This window comes from Dromiciops gliroides, chromosome 3 (assembly GCF_019393635.1).
Source record: "Dromiciops gliroides isolate mDroGli1 chromosome 3, mDroGli1.pri, whole genome shotgun sequence".
Taxonomy (NCBI): domain Eukaryota; kingdom Metazoa; phylum Chordata; class Mammalia; order Microbiotheria; family Microbiotheriidae; genus Dromiciops; species Dromiciops gliroides.
This window is the reverse complement of record NC_057863.1, coordinates 101,744,979-101,770,331: the sequence shown is the minus strand read 5'-3', so window position 1 is coordinate 101,770,331 and position 25,353 is coordinate 101,744,979. Positions and strand designations below refer to the sequence as shown.

Sequence of the window (25,353 nt, the reverse complement as noted above, 5' to 3'; positions counted from 1 at the left end):
CCTGGAAGTGTTCCTTTTGGGATCTCTTCCAGGAGGTCATCAGTGGATTCTTTCAATTTCTATTTTACCTTCTGCTTCTAGAATTTCAGGGCAACATTCCCTAACAATTCCTTGGAAGGTGATGTCTAAATTCTTATTTTGGTCATGGTTTTCAGGTAGTCCAATGATTTTCAAATTATCTCTCCTGGATCTATTTTCCAGTTCACCTTTTTCCAAGGAGATATTTATATTGCCCTCTTTTTAAAAATTCATTTGGATGTGCTTTACTGTGTCTTGGTTTCTCATAGTCACTAGCTTCCATTTGTTCAATCCTAGTTCTTAGGCAATTATTTTCTTCAGAGAACTTTTGTATCTCCTTTCCCATTTGGCTTTTCAAGTGGTTAACTTTTTTCTCATGAATCTCCTGAATTGCTCTCATTTCTCTTTCCATTCTTTTCTCCGCCTCTCTAAATCTTCCTTCTATCTCTCCTAATTTCTCATCAAAGTCCCTTTTGAGCACTTCCATGGCCTAAGACCAATTCATATTTTTCTTGGAAGCTTTCAATATTGGAGCTTTGGCTTTGTTATTATCTTCTTCTAAGGGTGAATTCTAATCTACTTTGCCCCCAAAGAAGCTTTCTATTGTCTGCTGCTTTCTCTGCTTACTCACCTCTACCTAGAAGCAGATGTCTGACTGAAATCTGATTTTCTATGGTTGAAAGCATGGCAAGCCTGTGCCCCTCCCTCACTGGGCCACCACCACTTGAATCAGCTTACTGGTTCAGAACCAGGGTGCTTTGCCTCAACTCCAGCAGAGATTGCAGCCACTTCACCCTGGCCAACCCCCAAACCTCCTTTCTGGTCAGTGAGCCAAGCCTCAGAAGAAGCAGCTGGCCTGGAAGACTCTGAGGTGCTGGAGTTGAGGTCTATTCATGGCTAGGTCCATATAGTATGCTCAGCTCCTCTTTCAGCCCAATCAGCAGGTAATCCCAGTTGCTGTCTTTGGCTTGAAAACTGTCTCACTCTGTTCTTATGTGAGTTAGTCTGCTCTGGGGGTTGTTTTATGGCATTATTTTGGGATGAGTGGACAGGTTTATCTGGAGCTTGTGGGAATCACCCACTCTCCTCTGCCATCTTGGCTCTACCCCCTGAACTTCATTTTCTTTGAAAAAATTGATTTATGCAAAAGCTATACTAGAGCAGGGTTGTTTTTTTTTTTTTAATGTATGAGGTATTTTATTTTTTCCATTACATGTAAAGATAGTTCTCAACTTTTGTTTATACATGCTTTACAATTTCAGATTTTTCTCCCTCCCACCCCTCCCTCCCCCCTCCCCTAGACAGCAGGTAATCTGATATAGGTTATATCTATATATCTCTATACATATACATATAGATATATATATATATATATATACACACACATATATATACACATAATAACATTAATCCTATTTCTGCATTAATCCTGTTACAAGAGAAAGAATCAGAGCAGTGATGCAAAACCTCAAAATAGAAAGAAAAAAAAAACCAACAGCACCCAAAACAAAAGAAATAATATGGTTCAATCAGCATCTATACTCCACAGTTCTTTCTTTCTTTTTTTTTTCTTGGATTTGGAGATCCTCTTCTATCATGAGTTCCCTGGAACTCTTCTGTACCATTGCATTGGTGAGAAGAATATAGTCCATCACAGTAGGTCAACACTCAATGTTGATGATACTGTGTACAATGTTCTTCTGGTTCTGCTCATCTCACTCATCATCAGCTCACGTAAGACCCTCCAGGTTTCTCTGAACTCTTCCTGCTCATCATTTCTTACAGCACAATAGTATTCCATTGTATTCATATACCACAACTTGTCCAGCCATTCCCCAATTGATGAGCACCCCCTCAACTTCCAATTCCTTGCTACCACGTAAAGAGCAGCTATAAATATTTTTGTACATGTGGGTCCCTTTCCCCCTTCCATGATTTCTTTGGGCAAAAGACCTACAAGTGGGATTGCTGGGTCAAAGGGTATGCACAGCTTTATCGCCCTTTGGGCATAATTCCAAATTGCTCCCCAGAATGGTTGGATCAGCTCACAGCTCCACCAACAATGCATTAGTGTTCCAATTTTCCCACAGCCTCTCCAACATTTATCATCTTCCTTTTTTGTCATCTTAGCCAATCTGATAGGTGTCAGGTGGTACCTCAGAGTTGTTTTAATTTGCATCTCTCTAATCACTAGAGATTTAGAGCATTTTTTCATATGGGAATAGATAGCTTTGGTTTCTTCATCAGAAAACTGCCTGTTCATATCCTTTGACCATTTCTCAGTTGGGGAATGACTTGGATTCTTATAAATTTGATTTAATTCCCTATATATTTTAGAGATGAGGCCTTTATCAGAAGCACTGGCCTCAAAAATTGTTTCCCAGCTTTCTGCCTCCCTTCCAATTTTGGATGCATTGCTTCTGTTTGTACAAAAATTTTTTAATTTAATATAATCAAAATCATCCATTTTGCATTTTATAATATACTCTATCTCTTGTTTGGTCAAAAACTGTTTTCCTTTCCAAAGATCTGATAGGTACACTATTCCTTTCTCTCCTAATTTATCTATAGTATCACCTCTTATGTCTAAATCATGTATCCATTTTGACCTTATTTTAGTATAAGGTGTAAGATGTTGGTCTATGCCTAATTTCTGCCATACTATCTTCCAGTTTTCCCAGCAGTTTTTGTCAAATACTGAGTTCCTATTCCAGAAGCTGGAGTCTTTGGGTTTATCAAACACTACATTACTAGTGTCATTTACTACTGCATTTCCTGAGCCTAGCCTATTCCATTGATCTACCATTCTATTTTTTAGCCAGTACCAGATAGTTTTGATGACTGCCGCTTTATAGTAAAGCTCCAGGTTTGGTACCGCTAACCCACCTTCCTGTGAATTTTTTTTCATTATTTCCCTGGATAGTCTTGATTTTTTGTTTTTCCAGATGAATTTTGTTATTATTTTTTCTAGCTGTATAAAATAATTTTTAGGTAGTCTGATTGGTATGGCACTGAATAAGTAAATTAATTTAGGCAGTATTGTCATTTTTACTATATTAGCTCTGCCTATCCATGAGCAATTGATATCTTTCCAATTATTTAGATCTTATTTGATTTGTGTGAAGAGTGTTTGGTAGTTGTGTTCATAGAGTTCCTGGGTTTGTCTTGGCAAGTAGACTCCCAAGTATTTTATATTATCTACCGTTACTTTAAATGGAATTTCTCTTTCTATCTCTTGCTGCTGGACTTTGTTGGTCATGTATAGAAATGCTGATGATTTATGTGGATTTATTTTATATCCTGCTACTTTGCTAAAGTTGTTAATTGTTTCAAGTAATTTTTGACTTGATTCTCGAGGATTCCTTAAGTATACCATCATATCATCTGCAAAGAGTGATAGTTTTGTTTCCTCCTTGCCTATTCTAATTCCTTTAATTCCCTTCTCTTCTCTGATTGCTAAAGCTAACATTTATAGAACAATATTAAATAATAGGGGTGATAATGGACATCCCTGTTTCACCCCTGATCTTATTGGGAAGGCCTCTAATTTATCTCCATTGCATATAATACTTGCTGATGGCTTTAGGTAGATACTGTTTATTATTCTAAGGAAAGCTCCCCCTATTCCTAAACTCTCTAGTGTTTTTATTAGTAGAGCAGGGTTTTTAAAACTTTTTGTGTGCCATGGACCCCTTTAGCAATCCGTGAAAACCTAGAGACCTTTCTTAAATTTTTGTTTTTAAATTAATAAGATAAAATGCATAAGGTTTTTAAAGGAGCCAATTACAATGATAAACAGATATTAATTGTTTTTCTAAGGGCCTAAATTTCTAGCTGTGATGTCTAAAATCTAATCAGTGGTTGCCTTAAATTAGAAAACATGTAGCACCAATCCTTGGGCATTAAGTAATTATTAAAGTATATTAGGGATTAGTAAAGAGAAACACATGGATAAAGTATTCCTTTTCTGCCTGTCCCTGCAGCCTCTGTGACCAAGCCCAAGTCCCAGAAATGAAAAGGCCTTGTTCTTAAGCAGCTTCTCCCAGAAGCCTCCTGTGAAACTGGAAACAGGGCTGTCCACACAAACACAGCTCCAAGCTAATTGGCTGGTAACACTGATTGACAGGACCCATGGGCAGCAGACATCCCAGCAGGGAGTGCCATTCCAATTCTCACATTTTACAAAGTTCACAGACCCCAGGTCAAGAAACCCTGTAGTAGAGAACATCTAATTTTTTTTAATCATTACCTTGTCCTCCTACTCCCCCTCAAAATTGAGGTGAGTGATGCAATTTGGAAAGAAATAATTCTATCCTTAGGTGACTTCATGGAAGAACATATATAAGACTCATATAGAATAAACAAGCCATTATAGGTTGTAATATTGAGAGAAAATTCATATCAAGGAGATCATAGATCCATTTGACTATTCGAGAATATTCAGTTCTGAAATAATACCCAAAAATGTAGACAATGGTCTTCTTTATTCAATTATCCTAGAGTTTTATTTTGAAGGAGGAAAGAGTTGGAAATGAATCACAATAAGAAAAAAAAAATCTGACTAAACCTGAGGTTGGATATTCTTAAGCACAGACTACATTTTCTATATACAGTAAATAATAATGTAGTCAGACTTTAAGCAAGGTGGATCTAGGAAATCTGCAAACATATTACTACACTGAGGAGGCTTATGATGGGACTTGAAGTTTCAGTTATGTCTCAGATATAGAAGTAGTATGAGGGAGGTCCTCTCCTAAATTCTAGAGCTGAAATCCCATTCCTATGTGTGAAGTCCCATGTATACCGAGGACCATATATTCTGAGGCCCCATGTGTTTCATGAGCTTACATTTGTGTGTCTTGAAAGGAAACAGAATCAACATTTCTAGCCTCTTCTCTTCTATCCCATCTCTAAGTTATTCCTACCAGGAGGGTAAGCAAAAGTTTGAAACCATAAGCTTGGGCATTTAGCTCTCTTCCAAGAGAGAGGATATCAGGATAAAATTATATTATCTGCTCCTTTAAATATTATTAGTTTAAGGGATATGATTGAGTTCAAGTTAACTTCCAATCTGTTTTTCATTATTAGAGCTTTATTGAAGGCATTACCCCCTTTCCCACCAAATACCAGTTTCCATAATGAATATACATAGCACTTCTCTAAGAAAACACACTTATCCAAATGGGTAGCAAAACAGAATCAGAGAAGATACAGACAGGAGAATATATAGCAAACAATGCAACGTAAAGTTCTCCCATTGGGAGCAAGGTAATAGTTCAACAAGAGAGAACATTATAGATCTCATTCAAGGAGAAATTTCCCTAAGTCTCCAGAATAGTGAGCTGGAGATAGGAAAATGGTGGAGACTTCTTGATCCTTTCATGTCTTACCAGAGTATTTTTTTACAACCTGAAGTCGGATTGACATCTTCTGTCTTTCTTTTCAAAGCTGGAGGCCAAATGCATATGAAGTGAATCAAAGCCTAAAGAGAACTCAAAGAAGACTGAGAAGACTCAATGATTACTTGAAGAGCTTTTATTTCTCCAATTCTGACCCACCCCTCATGAAAGGCAAGACATTCATCTCTACCAAGGAGGAAAGAGTCCCATATGAAAGGACTTTGGGACTGAAGTTATATCTATATGCTAGGTTTTCATTTTTTAAAGTAACAAATTATGGTGTATTAAATAGAAGATCTATGTCAGTGGCCTGAGTTTTAGTCCTTTTTCTGCTACATACTAATTTGTGATCATAGGCAAATCACTTAGACTCTCACTGCCCAGGAATGTCTGGAAGTGGATGTTATATTTTGGTGGAGGAAGTTACCTCCTTGGGAGTTCTGTACATTAATGACATCACAGGCCAGAAATTGAAAAAGAAAAAAATCTCTTTCCCTTGTATTAACCTTTATGGATATGTTAGGTGATATCTTTAGTCCCAATGAGTGTTATTCCTCTTGTAATGCATAATCTCTACTACTAAAATTATTTGAAGTCATAATTATAATTTTGCTTTTATTTTTAACAGGTAATTATACTGCCCTATATAGAAACACTTTCAAACATTGCACCATGCATAAAAATACTAAAAAAAATAAAAAAAAACCCTATATGGCTCTAAAGCATCTGAAAAATAAAGAATTCGATATTTAATTACCAGCATTGCATCCTAAAAGCATTCTAATCAAAAGGGAGAGTTTAGCTTTGCACCTACATACACAAAAGAGAAATGCTGGCATTACAATGCCTTCAAAAATCAATAGTATAGTTCTTTTTAGGAATATTACGTAGTGCGATTGTCCAAAGATTCTAGGTTTCTTTTGAAACCTAATTTACACTATCTCAATGAAAACTAAACAGAAAAAAAGAATATTACATCCACAGTTCAATAAGCTCAGAGTAGGAAAAAAATGAACAATAATATTTTGTATATTCTTATAGGTACTAGAATAATCACCATTTTGGGGCAAATTAATGCAAGATTTTAAAAAGCTCAGTGTGAGAAGGATATTATGTGGGGATCTCTCCTTTGATAGAGTAGAACATGGGCAGGTTAGCATTCTCAATATTTTAGGTTGGAGAATAATTCACCAGTTTCCTGATTTGCTTAACATCCACCCCAAATACAATTTTGACAGACATTAAAAAATATTGTCTTTGACATAAGTAATCATTTATTAAGCATCTTCTAATTACCAGGCACTGTGTTAGGCTCTGGGGAAATGAAGAAAAAACTGAAATAATAATTTCATTTGAGGAATGTATATACTAATGGGGAAGACAAGAAAAACATATACATATATAATTATATTTTATTGTGTGTATGTATGTGTATATACATATATATTTTCATGTGGATGTGAGAGAGACAGAGAGAGAGAAAACAAATACAGATCAGATAAAGGGTGACCTTGGATTTGGTGGGAAATGGAGCCAGGCACTGTTTACTGTGGAGATGAGGAAAAATTTCATTTATAACGTGATGCTTGAGTAGAATTTTGAAAGAAACCAGGGATTCCAAAAGTCAGAAGTGAGAAGGTCATTGCACATACACCAAGAGATAGAAGAAAACAGGTGGTAGACAACTTGGAGCCAGATTCATGTAGATAAGAATGCCTCTGATAACTATAAGCTTCTGCTTTGAAAGATGAATTGTTCATGAAGAGCTGGGTCATTCAAGCAAACCATATCACTTTCTTCCTGTATATCATTTCACCTATCATGTTCATGGACATAACAATAAAGAGGAGAGGAGCCATAGATCCCTCATGCCATCTATCATGTTCACAGGCATAACGAAGAGAGGAACCATAGATGGGAAGAAGAGGAAGAAAAGATTTCATAGACAGATTTGCAGAACCAGACAAGTTCTCTCACCATATTCTCCTCAGGTGTAACCCTTTTAGTAACTGTGGGAGAAAAGGGGAGGAATAAGAAAGAAAGATTTCAGAGGAGGAGAGAGAACATGATACATTTATCCAATGACCTTTCAAGTGGCTTGAAATGATGCTCAGAGAAAGATGAAACTTGAATTTTGACTGCTTGTAGTGTCCCTATTCTCTTGAGAAATTGAGGGCACATTGCAGCAATTTTCATGAATATTAAAACTCAGAGTTTCATTGAGTGGTGAAATCTAGAAACAGAATTCAATGGAAAAAAGATCATTGATCTATATCATCAAAAACATGTTTAAATAGTTAAAATGCTATCTTAAAGCATGTATTTTTTTTTAAATTACAGAGCTGTGTACACCTTCTCAGCCACTGCAACACCATGTTCTTTGTTTGAATAGTCAGAGAATCCTATTAGGAAGGATTTATTAAACATTACCTTTTCAGCATAATATTTGTTTTGAAAATATATTACAAATCATTCTAGGAGATGCTTAAATATTTGTATTAATAATATTTATGAAATAATGAAAAGGCCCCACTGAACTCCCATTTCCCCCTGGAGGCAAAGAATTTGCATAAAGTAATCTATTGCTTTCCCTCCCACCTTATAAATGTCAATCAGTAAATGTTGTTGGGAGATGTGGAACATTTAGAAATTGACCCCAAAACAAAACTCCTTCTTGTTCCTATTCAAAGTTATTGGAGTGTGACAGTGTTGGACTTCTAGAAATGATACCATTTCACTCTTGAACATGATATTAACTGGTGTATCAAACATTATTTCTAAAATTCAACATGTATTTCTACTAACAAGGTAAAGCACAAAGGTTTTAGACTCTAGTTTTGTTGGAGGGAGAAAACGAGATACTAATTCACACATTTTTATTACTTGCTATTGATTATTGCAAAGCATTTCTTGGCCTACTTACTCTGTTAATTAACTTCATAAAATCAAATTGTACAACTTGATTATTACAAGAAGCGAAGAAGTAAATATGCATTCATATATGTGTGTGTAGATAGATATTCCCACAATTATCCATCATATTTTATAGGTATGTGTGTATATATATATATATATATATATATATATATATGATATAATGTATGTAAGCACATAAATGCCCCCAAATATGACAACAAAAAACAGATATAAGCATCATATTTGACCTTATATCCTATGAGTAGAGTCCCTAAACAGTGACAATAAGTGAGGAGAAAGCCTGACCCATTGTTAAGTTAGAAAAAAAACTGGCAAGCTTAAGTCTATCAAGTGATGCGTGTCCTTTAAATCCCCAATATACTTGTGTTCATGTGGGCATTATGAACCATTGAGCTGTGTCATAGAACTTCTGAAATGAACAATACTTGGGGAAATGTTGTCAGTGTTAATGTCTGTCAGTATTTCCCTTGAAACAAATCAATCCCCTGGCTTTCCCCTACTAAATGACCCAAAACATGATGGAGCCTTATCACTTACTCCCTACTGACTCCAGAGTGAGATAAATAGTGAGCAATACTCATACTACCTAACTTAATGAGAAACATGTAGTTTTTGCTATCAAAAATCATCCTAATAACCAATATACATCCACCAGAAAGGATAGGCAATAGTATCATAGTAAGGATGATAACTAGCCATTTTTTTATTTGAGACAGAGCATGATCATAGAGGGTCACCTTGGGTCTATCATATGATCACATATTTAAAGTTTGAAAGGACCTTAGAGGCCATCAATTCTAACTCCTTCATTATACAGATGAGGAAACTGAGTCTGTGAGTGGTCAAGTGTCTTAAATGATCATAGAACTGGTAAGTGTCTGAGAAAGGATTTGAACTAAGATTTTCCTGAATCTAAATCTATTTTTCTATCCATTATATCACAACCTGCTGGAGGGAAGAAAGCACAAGCAGGGGTAGAACAAGCTGGTGCTAAGAAGAAGAATGCTCTAGTATAGCTCTTACATAAATAAATCTATTTTCCCCAATGAAAATGAAGTTCAAATAAAAAGTCAAAAAAGCAAAAACAAAAAATAACTGAGATTTTTCTACAACTGGCAAGGATTTCTGTGCTTGGAAAATATAGTATACACAAATGAGGTCATATCTGAGTTGGTTTATATTGAAACTCAGGGTGGGTGCAACATATAACTGTTACTGTCAGTTAGCATAGGCTCATGACACAGTTGAGTTGTTTCATAACAACACTTGTTGCATTTGAATGCCAAATTAAACTTTGTGTGGAAGTTAAAAGTACCATAGTGCCTGTTATATTTCTCAACATCTTTCATTATAGAAAGGAAAATATAATAAGCTAGTTTCAAGAAAAAATTTAATTGAAGTAACTCCAAGATGGATTTGATACTTTGAAATTGTTAATGATTAAATATAAATCTGTTTCTATAATATGAACTATTTGCTCTTGTATTTTCTCCAGTTCTGCTTCACCCAGTGTTCTAGACTCCATATTTTTAGTACTGAGAAGCATTGATTCTCCAAATAGCAAACTTTAGGAGTAATTTTTGGGATGGAAGTCGAATTGTAAATGAGATAAGGGCTCCTCTGGTTCAGATACCCACTGCCTTTAGATGTAAACTTGGTAGGACCAATGCTATTTATGAACTGAGTTAATTAGTTTGAAACTAATCTCCTCAGAGACCAAGGTGGTATAATAGAAAATATGCCTCCAATAAGATGGGAGGAAATATATGTATATTTGGTCTTGCTATATATGAAAGTAAATATCCCTTTGTGAAGTATAATTGATATTAAGTGATTAAATAATAAGTGTCCCACCTAAAATTTTTAGGAACACACAAAGAGTTGATGTAACAAACAGACTCTGAAGAGTAAGCTAGAGCATTCTCTTTTTACACTATGTGGCAACCAGTTTATAGAAACCATATGATTATGCTATGGTTGGTCCTGTTTTTCAGTTCTTCAAAGATTAGAGTATATCAGGCATTGCAACCACATGATTAAATATCAGTATTGAAATGATAAGCCTTTACTTCAGGGAGAAGTTTATCATCATTAAGTTCTTTTTAAATTCCTCAAAGAGAATCTAGGCCACTGTTTTCTTCCTACTCAATTATGGGCATGATTAGTGCCCATTTTTAGTGTCTGAAATCCAAAATGAATCTTTTTTTAAGATGACACATATAATGTCATATTCTTGATATCATGAGCACAATGTGGGCTCTCCACTGGCTAAAAGAACTTCTATGGTATGTGCAAGCAATTTCCCTGGTACACACTATGAAACATACTATTTTAAACATAGCAATTAGGGACCTAATCTGTGACCTCACTGGTATTGAGAACTAGACTCTATCTACCAATGCAAGCCAGCACTCTGTAATGAATAGTCTTAATGTAATACTAAGAACATTGAAAGGTTTATGTGACTTGTCCAAGATCACATACCTAATGTGTTAGAGGAAGGACATGAAGCCATATCTTCTTTGCTTAAATACTGACTCTCTAGCAACTGTGCAAAGCTGTCTTTCATCATCTAGGGCATGACAGATATAAACTATGAGAAAATATGTTATAATATAATCATTTTTAGTGAAAAGCAGTTTAGCTCTTTATTGCAACCCTTATTTCAGAATTTTAAGTAGCCATGGAACTCCATTATGACACATGAAGCATCAAAAGTCCAAAGAATGCCCTAGAAACTTCTTCTCCAATCCAGCATTTAGTGGAAATCTTCTTAGGTAAAGGAGAAGCAGGGGAAATAAATTCCTACAAAAAAATCACCTGAACTGAAACAATAAGCAATTACAATAGTAAATGTGTTAAGAATAAAAGTATCCTATTACACAAACATAGAACAAGGGAGCACAACTTAAGGGTAAAAATACTGGTGAATTGGGTGGTTAGGAAGCATGCATTTAGAAAAATACATGGGGTCACTAGGTGGTGCAGTGGATAAAGCACCGACCCTGGATTTAAGAGTACCTGAGTTCAAATCTGGCCTCAGACACTTGACGCTTACTAGCTGTATGACCCTGGGCAAGTCACTTAACCCCCATTGCTCCACCAAAAAAAAAAAAAGAAAAGAAAAGAAAAATACATAAGGAACTTATGTGGCTTTGGCATAAGAATGGCTAGTCAGTATACATATACATTCAGGACAAGTGACATATCCAATGATGCTAAGGTTTTTACTTCTCGTAATAATATGACAAGCTTTTTCGCAGCTAGATATTGTTTCTGTCCTCTTATTTGAGGGTTGCATGGTCCCTGCTAGGTGTCACGTTTTCCCCCTCTATCATATTGTGTCTGATGGGAATCTCAGTTTATGTTGTATTCATCAAGGTGCTCACCCATCTACTAACATAATACTAGGAGGTGATAAAATGGTACGATACCTAGACTTTCCCTAACAAGGGCAGGGCTGATTCTATTGAAGTGACCATGGTTATGGTTCAACACATATGGTGAGAGATCTAAAAACAGTATCAATAATAACAACAACACTGAGTGGAGTCGAAGTCCCCTGTTTAAGAGCCACAAGATCCTGTGTAGGATAGAAGACAGCAAAGGTTTCTATTTGAGACACTGAATTCTTCACCTGTATTGGGAACTTGTTGATTGGAAGAGAAATGCTAATTGGCTGATTGGCTGTAGAAACGTTGGAGCAGCTGCTGATAGTTCTTTTAAAAAGTTGCTATGTGAAGACTGATCAGGGTTTATTGTTATCTCATTCTATTTACTTACTTAGAGAAGGGAAACTTCTCTGAGTTGTTGTTGGCTTTTCCTCTTCTTTCTGGTTTGAGAAGTAGAAAGATGAAGAAAGATAAGCTTGGCTTTGACCTCTTCTTTTCTGTGAGAAGTTTGGAACTAATTGGGCAGATCCCTTCCTATTTTAAGATGCAGGGAACTTGGCTATTCTCTGGCTTAAAGTGACTGCTTGTCACTCACTTTCTCAATGCTCTCTTAATAGTGGCTGTGAACTAAAAGAGCTTGTTGCTGCATCACCAGTTTGTAATCAGAAGAAGAAGGCTTTGCTGGAAAGGATACGTTGACAACAAGAAGGTTAGAACCTATCAGAGAGATGTTTTGTGATACAGATATTTCCTAAAGGAACCAAACACACCAAGGCCTGAATCCCAGAGCTGTTAGTTGCTACAGTCACATATTTCCTCATTCATGTGCATACCTGGTAGATTTTTCTGTAAGTGGGAGAATGTGACCCAGGTTTATTGTTGAACAATTATATTATTAGTATTTCTGTTTTTACCTTTCATTGAGCAATGCTAGGATTATTTTTGCTTTGGACTTAGTATTTAGTAATTGTTTTATATTTGAGTAGCTGTTATCACAGTGATTCATTCTATGTCGATTCCAAGTTGCACAATGGTAGGGCCTCTAGAGAAAGAAGGCCCAATAGTAGGAATGTTTATCCCACAACATGACTACCCCTTGTTACTGTGTGTCATATCCTTCTCTGGGAATCTCAGACCTGCCAGCATTATTACAGGTTGGTCAAGTGAGTCAGCCAATTGTGGGAAAGTTGGTGTTGATTTCATATCCAGGGTATATGTGTACATAAGCACGTATGTGCATATATCTGTTCATATATATTTATGTAGAGATACAGATTCAGAGAAAGAAAGAGTTATAGCAGTTCAGGAGAATGAGAAATCTACTTTATCTACAGTGGTCAGGGAAGGCTTCAAGGAGGAATTAGTTCTACAACAAGGTGTGTAATTTAAGATTCTAAATGTGGATTCTAATCTGTTCCCCCAGTTTTTGGGGAAACTGACTAAAATCACTGATAAAACGAGTTTAGGTTTTTAAGGGTTTATTGGAAAATAGAAAGAAAAAGATTGAGAACAGAATTCCAACAGCCTGACATTCCTATCTTTCCTCAAATTTCCTGTGAAGTCCTCTGCCGCTGCCACCACCATCAAGTCAGGAACCCAAAAGCACGAGAGCTCTCTGCACAGGCTCCCTTTCCTCCTTCCTGTCTCCTCCCAGAAAATAGGAGGCTCCTCAAGTTGATTGGCTGGTAGCCTTGATAGACAGCACCCATGAGTAAATGTCATTTCCTGATGCCAAGGAAAAGCCACAATGCCTCTGAGGCATTTTCCTCATGGCGGAGCTTTCCCACAGCAAGTCTCCAGTAGGTGGCATCATTCCAATCGTTACAAAGGCAATGAGGGATGGATAGATACTATTTGGAAAATAAAAAAGAGTGTCGAGTGATCTCTCCTTTTTCTGACTCCTATCAATTTTGTGCCTTTGTAATGTGCTTATATTCTATTTGTATGAGAATTATTTATATGTCTTGTTACCTATTTTACTGTGCTATATGCCTCTTGGGGGCACAGAATATCTTTTATCCCATCATTGCAAGGTTAGCGGCACCATGACTACATTCTGCACATAGCAAGTGATTAATGAACGTTCATTAAATGGAACATATAAATGAAAGAATTCATTCATTCATTTATTCATAAATGAAAATGGGATTCCAGACTGAATGAGTGACACAAGTAAATGTAAGATGACAGAAATTAACTAGATATTCAATTTAACATGCATTTACTAAGCATCACCTAAGTGCTAGACATGCTAATGGCTTGGAATGCAAAGACAAAGCTGAAAGATCTCCACTTCAAACTTCAAGAAACATATATTGTATAAAGGGGAAAACATATATATGTATGTATATATGTGTGTATACATATATCTACATATATGTAGATATGTGTGTGTTTGAATACACATATACTTGTATATATATATACATTTATTTTCTGTGTTTACACACACACACACACACACACACATGCAAAATAAATGTAAAGTAAATATAAAGTAATTGAGGAAATTACCCTCCTTTGTTGAAAAGGGCAAGTGAGTCAAATCTTTAAATAAATAAAGTCCATGGTTCCAAGTGGTGGAGGTGAAAAGGAAAATCTTTTCAAACATGAAGTCACAGCCTATGTACAGATATTGATAAGGAAAATATAGAGTGTCCTGGGAACAGTATGTAGGCCAATTTGGCTAGAAAATAATAGTGCATGGGGGGGAGTCAAATTGAGTCAGCCTTGAAAGAGGTTGGAGCCAGATTGTGAAAGTTTTAAAATGCCAGACAGACAAGTTTGTATATCATTTTAGAGCAATAGGAATACCCTTAAGTTTTTTGACATATTCAAGTGGCAGTAATTTGCCTAGTCTAATTGGAGTTGGGGCAGGGGTGGGGGTGGTTCATACTAAGTACAAAGGGGAAGGAAGGAAGGTTGAAAACAATATAGTTTGTGGACAGATTGTGGAGAGATTTAAATACCAAACTAAGGAACTTGGAATCACTTATATAAGTAATACAGAATTATTACTTATTTTTTAGCAGAAAGTAAACATGATGAAAATGGAATGCTAGGACAATAAATCTATTTAAATACAGAAGTATTTTGGAGGGAATAGAGATGGAATTTATGAAGCTGAACTCTTGTCTTTGTATACCCCATGTCTACCACATTGTCTTACATGGAATAGACCCTTTTTAACAAATGTTTACTGAATTTGAAGTCAGATGGTAATAGCTGATAAACATTTGGAGATATAAGAGATCAGTGGAGTGGTTATATCTAGAGAAAAAGATTTTAGAATTTGAGATGACAAGCGAAGCTATGAAAAAAGATAGATTCTAGTGCTTGGAATAGTGACTATCACTTAGTAAGCACTTAATAAATACTTGAATTACTAGAGAGAAAGAAAAGGTACAGAACTAAGAAATGAAGTACAGGGATTCAGGAGATTTCATAATTAGTGGTCAAGAAGAAGTCAAATTTATCTTCCTTCCTTCCTTCCTCCTTCCCTTTCTTACTTTCTCCCTTTCTTCCTTCCTGCTACTGCAGAGAGGAGGAAAATCAAGAAAAAGTTGTTCCAAAGAACTGAAAGAAATAGGTACTCAATAGAAAGTTCAATAAGAATGATAATCATGAAATCACTGTTTGTCCATTAAGAAGTCAGTGGTAGGGGGCAGCTAGGTGGTGCTGTGGATAAAGCACAGACCCTAGATTCAGGAGGAACTGAGGTCAAATCCAGCTTCATATACTTGACACTTACTAGCTGTGTGACCCTGGGCAAGTCACTTAATCCTCATTGACCTCCACACACACAAAAAAATGAAACAAACTCCCCCCCCCCAAAAGGAGTCAATGGTTTCTAAGTATGTAGTTTCAATAAAATGGTGATCATAGATGCCAAGTTAAGGAGTAAATGGAAGATGCTGAAATGGTGGTGACCTGGGATACTCTCAGAGAAAGGAGGAGATTCAATCCATGGAGCTGCCTGAGTAGCTAAGATGTACTAACTAGTCTGGAGAACTCCTTGCCCTACAAAGTGCCCGTACACTCAATATTGGCCTCCTATCCTCCACTCTCATTAATGACACTGCAATGGGACATGGTTAGTCTGGGAGGAACAGCATGGCCTATGAGAACAGTTGCTTGAAACAAAATATGCTAATTTATACTAGTCTTACTGAAGGAGTCACAAGCAAGCAAGTCAAGCTTCAACTTTTGCTTAGTCAAGGGACAGTTCCATTAGTCCCAGAGAGCAAAGCTGGATTGGGCTTCATCACATAGACAGACACAGTCTTCTTGGATGACACACTAACTAATTTTGAGATCTGGGATACAGAAAAACAAGAGTAGTATCATATTTGTCTTGAAGTTTGGCATATTGTACAATAGCAGTATTGTCAGTTAACCTCCTTCCAAATGGTTTGGAGGTTAATGCAGTCCTATTATTGTTATTGTTGTGGTCATCATTATCATCCTCATCAAGTTTTGGAATTTTGTAGAGCTTTAAGATTTGCAATATACTTTGTAAGCATTAGATTATTTAAACCTCACAACAGCTTCAGGAGTTAGGTGCTGTTATTATCCAAATTATAAAGATGAGGAAATTGAAGCAGACATAGTTTAAGTGAGTTCTCCAGAGTCACACATATTCTGGAGGACCCAAAGAGTTTGACATACATGACAATACTACAACTCATAGAACTAGACTTTGATGGAGATGCTATAAGAAGTCAACCATAAAGACATTAAGAAACAGTCTCTAAAAGATGAACAAAAAATTAATTTTCACTGAACAGTATAGGTAGTGAGAGTATATATAGAAATTCTGAAAAGTAATTCATGATGCTGTGAGCTACTTAAGGATATATAAGTATATATTTAAATTTATATATATTAAATTTATGTATATATAATAAATATATTTTGTATAGATATAAAATAAATTAAAATACATATGAATGTGTTTACTGGGTTTATATATTTGAATCTATTTTATGTAATGACAGGGAGCCAGAACTAGGATTTTTATCAATTGGTAAGCATTCCAAATAATGTGGGAGTAACAGCTTATTTGAATTATAGTCCATAAAAGTAGAGTCCTTTCAGTTTCCCTAATGGACTTAGAGTTCAGAGATTTGCATTGGAAATTTTGATTTCTTCTGATTCAGAAGGTTTTTACTCATTCATTTTATCCTCTTTAGAAACCTGGCATTGTGACCAGGTCAATAATAACGTGGTGAATAGGAGTCTTAGAACCATTATCAGCACAACTTAATATACTGTCGTCTTCCCTGGATTTCCTGCTGAAAAGATCACCGTAAAACTAATTTCACTTGATATCTCTAGATTCTCAAGGTTATAAAATGGTTGCTTTTGAATTATATGTGTCATTGATCTAAATCTCCATTTTGCTTTGAAGAGAGCCAGCTGTTCATTGAAGCCTATACTATCTTTTTCTTTGTATGTGCTTTTCTTTCTTTTACTTCTTTTTTCCCCCTAAATTTGTCCCATGCTGCTCCTTCAATTTAAACCCAACACTAGGAGGTCTGAATTAAAGAATTTTCACCCTTGCCTATATTTTTCACCATCAACACTATATCAAAGTATCTTCACACTCCATTTCAGTTTAAAACAATTTGTATAAGTTATACAGACCCTTTTCTCTGGGCTACTAATCAACACATCCATCCTTTCACTCTTAATCAGTTTCACTAATAAGGGAAGAAGAAGAAAAAAGCACCAACAATTTAAGTTATCTTGATCACTAAGAAATTGAATAAACATGAGTAAATCACAGGAAATTCTGAATTCTTTTCTGCGTTCTAATGTCAGTACTTTGTTGGGTTTTTTTTTTTGCATGATTATCCATAATAAAACAAAATAGTTTAATGATATCTAAAGAAAAAATATATTAAGAGTTTTCTTGTCAATAATATAAGTCAATTGGTCACCCCTAAAATGCCTTCCACTTCTAACCTTATCTAACTCTATGATTTATTTGATTTCTTCTGCATGGATTATATTTTGACATGTAGAGCTGGAAAGGAGCTCAAATGCCATAAGGCGAAACCCTTCCTTAAAGGCTCAAGGTTAAATGATCTAAATAGGATCCCAGGTTATAAAGGTCAAAAGCAGGATTTGAACTAAGGACTGTGTTAGGGTTTTCTTACATTCTTTTAGTTCAGTTTTGATTTGGGGATGAAATCAGGCACTGATATGTCATTGGGAATTTAACAAAAGAAATTAACTTTGCCCTAAGACAGAAAAGATATGCAGGAAGGATGTGTACCATGTACCATCAGTGTTGGCAAATTTTGCTTCCTTTCCCTCTTCTTTGAAATTTATTTGAACAGCAAGTCATCAGGGTATGGCACCTCCAGTGACCTTAGATATCCCTTCAAACCTGAGACTCCTGGATTTCATGAAATGAGGGATTTCCAATGCCCCTAAGTTGACTAGGAAGCTTTGTCAGGGAAGCTGGGTACAATCAAGTTAGAGGAGTATGAGTGTCCTGGACTTGCTCTATATTAACTGTGGAATGGGTATGGATTGATGATGGATTAGGAGTGAGAAGAAGCTGAGTCAGGGAAGCTGGAACCAATCAGATCCAGGCATTCTATCTTAAATTTTGTTGTTAAAGCCATCCCATATTGTATCTTGAAGGAAAGAATTTAGGGGCAGCTAGGTGGTGCAGTGGATAGAGTGCCAGCCCTGGAGTCAGGAGGATCTGAGTTCAAATCTGGCCTCAGACATTTAACACTTACTAGCTGTGTGACCCTGGGCAAGTCACTTAACCCCAATTGCCTCACCAAAAAAAACCCAAAAAACCAAAAAAGCATTGTATGCTCCATGTTTTCCACTTCCCAAGAATGGGAGGAAAGAATTTGTGTTTGGAAAAATCCCTGGTTTTAACCTCTAATTCTAAATCAAGTGTTGTTTTTTTCTGTTCTATCATGTTTTGAGGCATGAAGAATCCTTAGGAAGCAAGAGGAAAACATTTCCATGACACTTGCTTAGTATCTAATTTTAAGGAGTGTACCTTTCTATATATGTATTTCTGAGATGGGAAAAGTACATGTATTTTCATAGGCCAGTAAACAAATCATTAACAGATTGTAAGTGTTCAGAGGGCAGAAACTGAATATTTGACTTCTTATATATACCACTCTTCACATAGAGTGATCCTCAGTACATAGAATATACTTAATAAATCTATATAAATTTGGCAAAACTGAGAAAAAAATCATCATAAAAAAATAAGCTCACCCCTCAGCTGTTTGTGAATTAAGGAAAATAATGACACAAGGGCCATTATTAAAGCTACATAGACAATTGGAAAAGGGTGTAATTTAAATGTCAAATATTAATATTCTGTGAGAATTTAGGTTTAACCATGTGCTCTTCCTGCCCCTTGGTGTCCTCCTTGGTAGAATAGTGATGATTCAGACCCTCTCATAAGAGAATATCAAGTTGTTGACTCTAATGTCCTTCAGGAATGAAAATACCTGTAAAATGCTTCATAGTGACACAGTCTTGGGAGGGGGAATGTCATGCTGTTTCAGGAGTGATTATTATAAAAGACCCCCTTAAAGAACTCTTCAGAAACACTAAAGCACAAAAGGGCCCATCTCCCAAGGTCTTTAGTATTCCAGTCCTGACCAAGGACAAATAAATACCAGAGCATATTACCAACTGCTTTGTTAGAAGCTGAATTCCTTTCATTTTGCTTCTCATAGAGAGCCGGAAAGTTTCCTGAATGATAAACACTTCTTGCCCTGAATGAATTGAATATATTTTTAAGTGAAGTATAAATTAAAATGGAAACATTTGAACTGATTCCTGGTGGCAATCATCTTGTTGAAAAGTGACACTCTGTGTAATGTTGTCAGTTTGCTCTAAACCAAGGACAGACCTTAAAAATCTGTTTCTGTTCTGCTTTTGTTCAAATTTAATTAATCAGAAGAAAAAAATTGCTGTTTAATATTTAAACAAACTGTTTAAACATTAAACATCAATCTCCTATTTTGAATATGAAACTGGTATAAACTCTGCGTAGAAATTAGGCTTGATTTCCTTCATTTGGTTCCCACATTTCCAATGTAGTGAAAAGTGAAAATACTTTGTGAGAAACTGTCACCAGTAATTAACCCAGATATAATCAATTGTAAATAACTTAAGTCTTAGTATACTTTGAAGCCAACTACACTTATCTATGAATAAATGAACTTGAACTTTCAGATCCTAGAATAAAAAACAAGGAAGAAGAAAGGAGAAATGAACATGGGGTGGATGGAGGAGAGAGAGGGAGGATTGCTTTTTACAAGGACTTCTTTATCAACTTTGCTCACTTGCGGTCTCATTGCCTTCAAGTCTAGAGGCTGATAATACGATCACACTTTTTAATCAGTAGCATTGGTTTCTGGTTTTCGAAACTCAAAAGCTATGATTCACTCATGTCAGAGTCAAGGCAGCACAATGGCCCAGCAATAGACAAGAATCTGAGGGATTATAAATTCTTATCCTTCCTGTGGTACTGGCTTGCCATGACCTTGGCAAAGTACTGACTTTCCTAAGCTTTGGTCTTTTCTTTTGAAAAAAAAAAATGCATTTATTAGATCCACAATACCCCCAAGTCTTCTTGTTTTTCAAGGGAGAATATGATAGAAGATGAATTCTCCAGTTTTCCTGAATTATTTTTCTTTTTTTTTCATTGCCTACCTTTGGATAATTTTTACTTATTGTTGTTCTATCATCCAAATGATGTGCAACAGCCCAGGGAGGGAATGACATTTAAATTAACCAATTTCATTACTTTTTAAAAGTAAACAGTTTACAGGCCATGATACATACAGATTTCATACATACAGAATTCAAAGGTCCATTATAATCTTATTCCTGAATACTATGAATAATTGAGAGTTGCCTTTATGTTTTTGAGAGAGGGATGGCTCATTTGGAAGTTAATCAAGAAACAAAATGTACCTGTCCCATGAGAGACCCAATAGTAGACATCAGGAAGGGTGAAAACAAAAGTTAATTAGGATGTAGAGAGCCTGCCCTCAACAAGCTATAAATCTATTTTAGGTAAGAAACACACATTGTCCTTGGCCCACAGATTTTTATAGCTCCTACTTATTGGTAGCTACATGGAAGAAAGGTTGTAGGTGCTGAGACACAGCCTTAGAAAATTCTAAATTGTATATAATGGCCTGCAGCTTACAGATCAGTCATTGACACCATCCAGAACAAAGAGGATATTATTATATAACCCATTATGGAACTGCTGCTGTGTTAGAGACTCCAAATTTCTGGATTTTGTAATACAGAAAAAAAAAATGCTGGGCTTAGTTTCAGGAGCCTCCCCCTCCTTTTTTTTTAAAATCAACATTTACTTATTTTTTTATATTTATTTATTTATTTATTTTTTGATGAGGCAATTGGGGTGAAGTGACTTGCCCAGGGTCACACAGCTAGTAAGTGTTAAGTGTCTGAGGTCGGATTTGAACTCAGGTCCTCCTGAATCCAGGGCCGGTGCTCTATCCACTGCGCCACCTAGCTGCCCCTTAAATCAACATTTACTAAAGATATGACCATACTCAAGTCATTGAACATCTAAATCATAGGTTTATAATACCCCGTCCTCCAACCCTCCAGACAATTATGTCCCCAAAAAGGAAAAGCTACTTAAATGACAAATGTAAACATTCAGAACAACTTGATTTTCTTTTTATAGATGAGGTAGCCAAGAACAATGATTTGTCCAATGTCACAAAGCAAAGTAAAACTAGTAGTATTCAGATGCAAAGTTCTAACAGGGAGTATAATCTTCTTGCCACAATACTAGACTTCCATCAGCAGTAGTAGTTGGGAATGTATTCTGGCAAATTCAACACTAGAAAAGGGTAGGTTAGACACTAGGAAAGGACAGTATTTGACATTATTGACTGGTCCTCCAAAATATTCTCTCCTCTGAGTTTTTGTAACCCTGCTCTTCTTAAATTCTCTTCTACATGTCTGATTGCCCTTTCTCATTTTTTTTTATTGCATCATCTTTCATATCATGTCACCTAATTATAGGTACATGCCAGTACACCCACTTGTTCTCTTTTATCTTCTCCTAGTGACCTCAGCAGTTCACATGAGCTTATTTATCATCTTAACATAAATAATTTACTGATTTATCCATCCAGTCTTAATCTTGCTTCTGAGCTCCAATCCTCCATCATAAACAATTTGTTATATATTTTGAACTGGATTACATTTAATTATCTCAAACACAATATTTCCAAAAGAGAACTATTTTTCCCCCAAATTCACCCCCCTTCTGAGGTATAAAAGAATATACAGCCACTGGATTTTATTGAGTTTGAGTGTATGTTTGTGTGTTGGGGGGCGGAGTGGGATGGGGTATGGAGGTAGTGATATGGTCAGACTTGTACTTTGGAAAGATTACTTTAACACTTAAGTGGAAGATGGACTGGGATGGGAAGAAACTTTTGACAGAGAGACCAATTGGAAAATTAATATAATAGTCTAGACATTAGGTGATGATACTGGTAACAGAATGGTGATAGTACTAGAAGAGAAAACAGGGAGGGGTCATATATGAAAGAGATGTCACAAAAGAAAATTCAATAGGCCATGGACATAGATTGGATATGAGCAGATAGATACAATTCAACAATGTTTTACAAGAACAAATAATACCAAAAAAGATTTATATATATATAAAGTTAGTGAAAGTGTAACTGTTTTGTCTGAGTAAATAGAAGTCAAAGTTCTGTATACAGAAGAACAGAGTATTTATTTCATCTTTTTCATTCTGTAGGATATAGTAATATATAAGAAGTGATCCCAATACAAAGTCCAAGGTTACAGGACTTCAGACAAATCTTGTTCTTAAAAGTCCAGTGAAATGTAAAACAACTAGAAAGTGGGAACTTAAAGCAATTATCAATGAGCACAGAAGTCAAGTATTTCCATGAAAACAGCAGACGTATATGTGCAATTTGAGAGGAGGGCCACGAAGAATTAGACATAATGCCTTTCTTTTTACTTGTTAAAACAAAGACATGGAACATAGCATGGCCTAATGATGTGACAGGGGAAAATAGTCTAATGATCTCTAGAATGAGGGGTAGAAATAAAAGAAAAAAACGTCACATGTGATCATCTGGTAATCACTTCAATGGTGGGGTGCAGGCTGAGTGAGGTTCACCAATTTAAGGCTATCCAATAAGTAAGAAATTACTGCTAATCAGGGCAGAATTATACAATGATACATGTGTAATAGGACTGTATGAAAGATTTCTAAAGTAAGCTTGTAGCACTGAGGTCACATCGGTTACCTCTTTTATAATGAAGGTAACTTTCATTACTGGCTCACCTGAGCATACTTATTTTGTTAAGTATTCCATAAATCGTACCATGTGATGCTCCATTCCAAAATTGGTCTCTTATAAGCCTTCCTGCCTATGTTAGCAGTACAGTCTTCAAACTAGTATAAGTCTTTAGAGGAACAGTATCCTTTAAGGAGAAAGCCTTCTTTTCAAACATTCCACATTGCTCTCTGGGATTCATTTACTTAATGCCAAAGTAAACTTTCTTGCTTCTCTTCAAATACTATGCCAGATGATCTTCTCAGACTCATCAGCCATTTTATCTGTGCAGTGAAGGTTGTCCATTGAACCATAAACTGCTTAGTTATAGACCCTCTTTACTGCTTTTCTCTACTAAAATTAAAAGGTTTAATAAATATTTGAGTATCATTAAAACTCAGGAACAAGCCTATGCATAGTTTACCCCTTTTAAATCTCTGGTGAGAATTTCATTCTTTTTCACCACTTCCCTCATTCTTTTACTTGTTTTCATGTTAATCCTCTTGAGTTTTTTACTTGGGGATAGGGCACATTTTCCTCCTCCCCCTTTAGAATGAGCACGCCTTTGAAAGTATATTATATTTGAGTACATTCCACCTCTCCTGGGGCTCACTTAGGTTATCACATCAATTAGGCATATTGACAGCAGGTTTCACACATTTAACAAATATGATGGAAAGCACTTTGCTAGGGGAAAATAAACCTAAGAAACTTTAAAGATACTTATAGAGAGGAATGATATAAAGACAGGAGACTGTCCTGTTCAGGGTGGCATTAGGCTGTCTTTTTAAAAAATTTTATCTGACTATGTTGCCACAATCCTACTAACCTTTGCAAAGATTTGCTTATAAAGAAACATGGACCTAAGATGTAGAAAAGACCCATGAAGTCATCAAGTTCATCTCTTATCAAGATCTATATTTCCCATTGCTAGATTAAGAGTTTTGTCTAGACCAGTTTTAAATGACTCAAAGAATGGGACTTCTACCACTTCCCTAGGGAAATTATTTCATAGTCTAATCGTTCTCACTGTTATGAGAGATATTATAGATACTGATACTGATATTAGACTGCGGAATAATTTCCCTAGGGAAAGCAGGGGAAGCTCCCTGGCTCAAGTCATTTAAAACTGTCTAGACAAAACACTTAACCTATTTTAGGGGACAATCCTAAAGTTGCCATGGGATGAGTTAGATGGTTTCACAGACCTTTTCCATTGCTAATATCTATGATTCCAGAAGGCATATTACTGATCCTTGGGTTAAATTTACTTTTCTTTAGTTTCATCTTTGCTATGTCCCATTGAACTTCTCCATATAGCTTTCTTTTTTATGTTTCTAGCTTATAAACACTTACACATCAATTTGACCTTGATCAAATTGATCAACATCAATTTTATGTGCAAATGACATTGTTTTGATTGATCTCATGAAGCCAGTACTATCACACCTATCATTGATGTATTGTTGTTGCCCTCCCACTCCATCCTCCTGCCCTTGTCACCACTACAGTTTTGCATGAGAATCTTTTGCTAAAGCATAGAAATGGATTTTCCTCAGTATGGCCCGTGAATATTTCAATAGGTCCACTTGTTCAAACTAGATAGTGTGAAGTGTCAACCCTACCAGAAGAGGCTGTTTTTAGGGCATTAGAAGACACGGTGTCAAGAGCATCAGTGGGAGCAGACTGTGTGTGCAGCTGTTCTTTCACATTATATAATAGAATCTCCATATTTTAACTCTTGGCTGTCACAAGCAATTAGCAGGGAATGAAGAAAATAACTTCAAATGCTCATAAATAACTAGGAACATTCACACAAATTGAAAAAGGCAACAGGACACTTCAAGTTCCTTATCAAAATATTCCTCAGTTTTACCACTCTGAATGCTGACAAGATGATGCTTCATTCTCCTCTAGACAATGCTGTTTAATCAGTTTCTTTTCTTTCTACTTTATGGATAGCAAATTCTTCTATCTCTTTTATTTTGAAATATATTCCCCTGCTAACCTAATCTTTGATACACTAAACAATCTATAGATTACAAAGAGAACTTGGTAGATAAAAGTGGCTTAAAATATGAAGCAAAACAAAGTGAAGCAGGTATCCAATCCCATATCTCCATGTCCTGTACTGTCAGGAAATGTGTGGTTATAAATCATGTTTACTGATTTTCACATTATTAATAAACTCCAGCCAGTGAGTTGTGATAGTGAAAGTCCTCATGAAAGTAGAAAAGA

General features: G+C 35.9%; 1 pseudogene; it reads left to right on the top strand.

Annotated features, from left to right (window-relative positions):
* LOC122747190 overlaps positions 1-25,353 on the top strand; it is a 75,083-nt pseudogene that overhangs the window by 11,195 nt on the left and 38,535 nt on the right.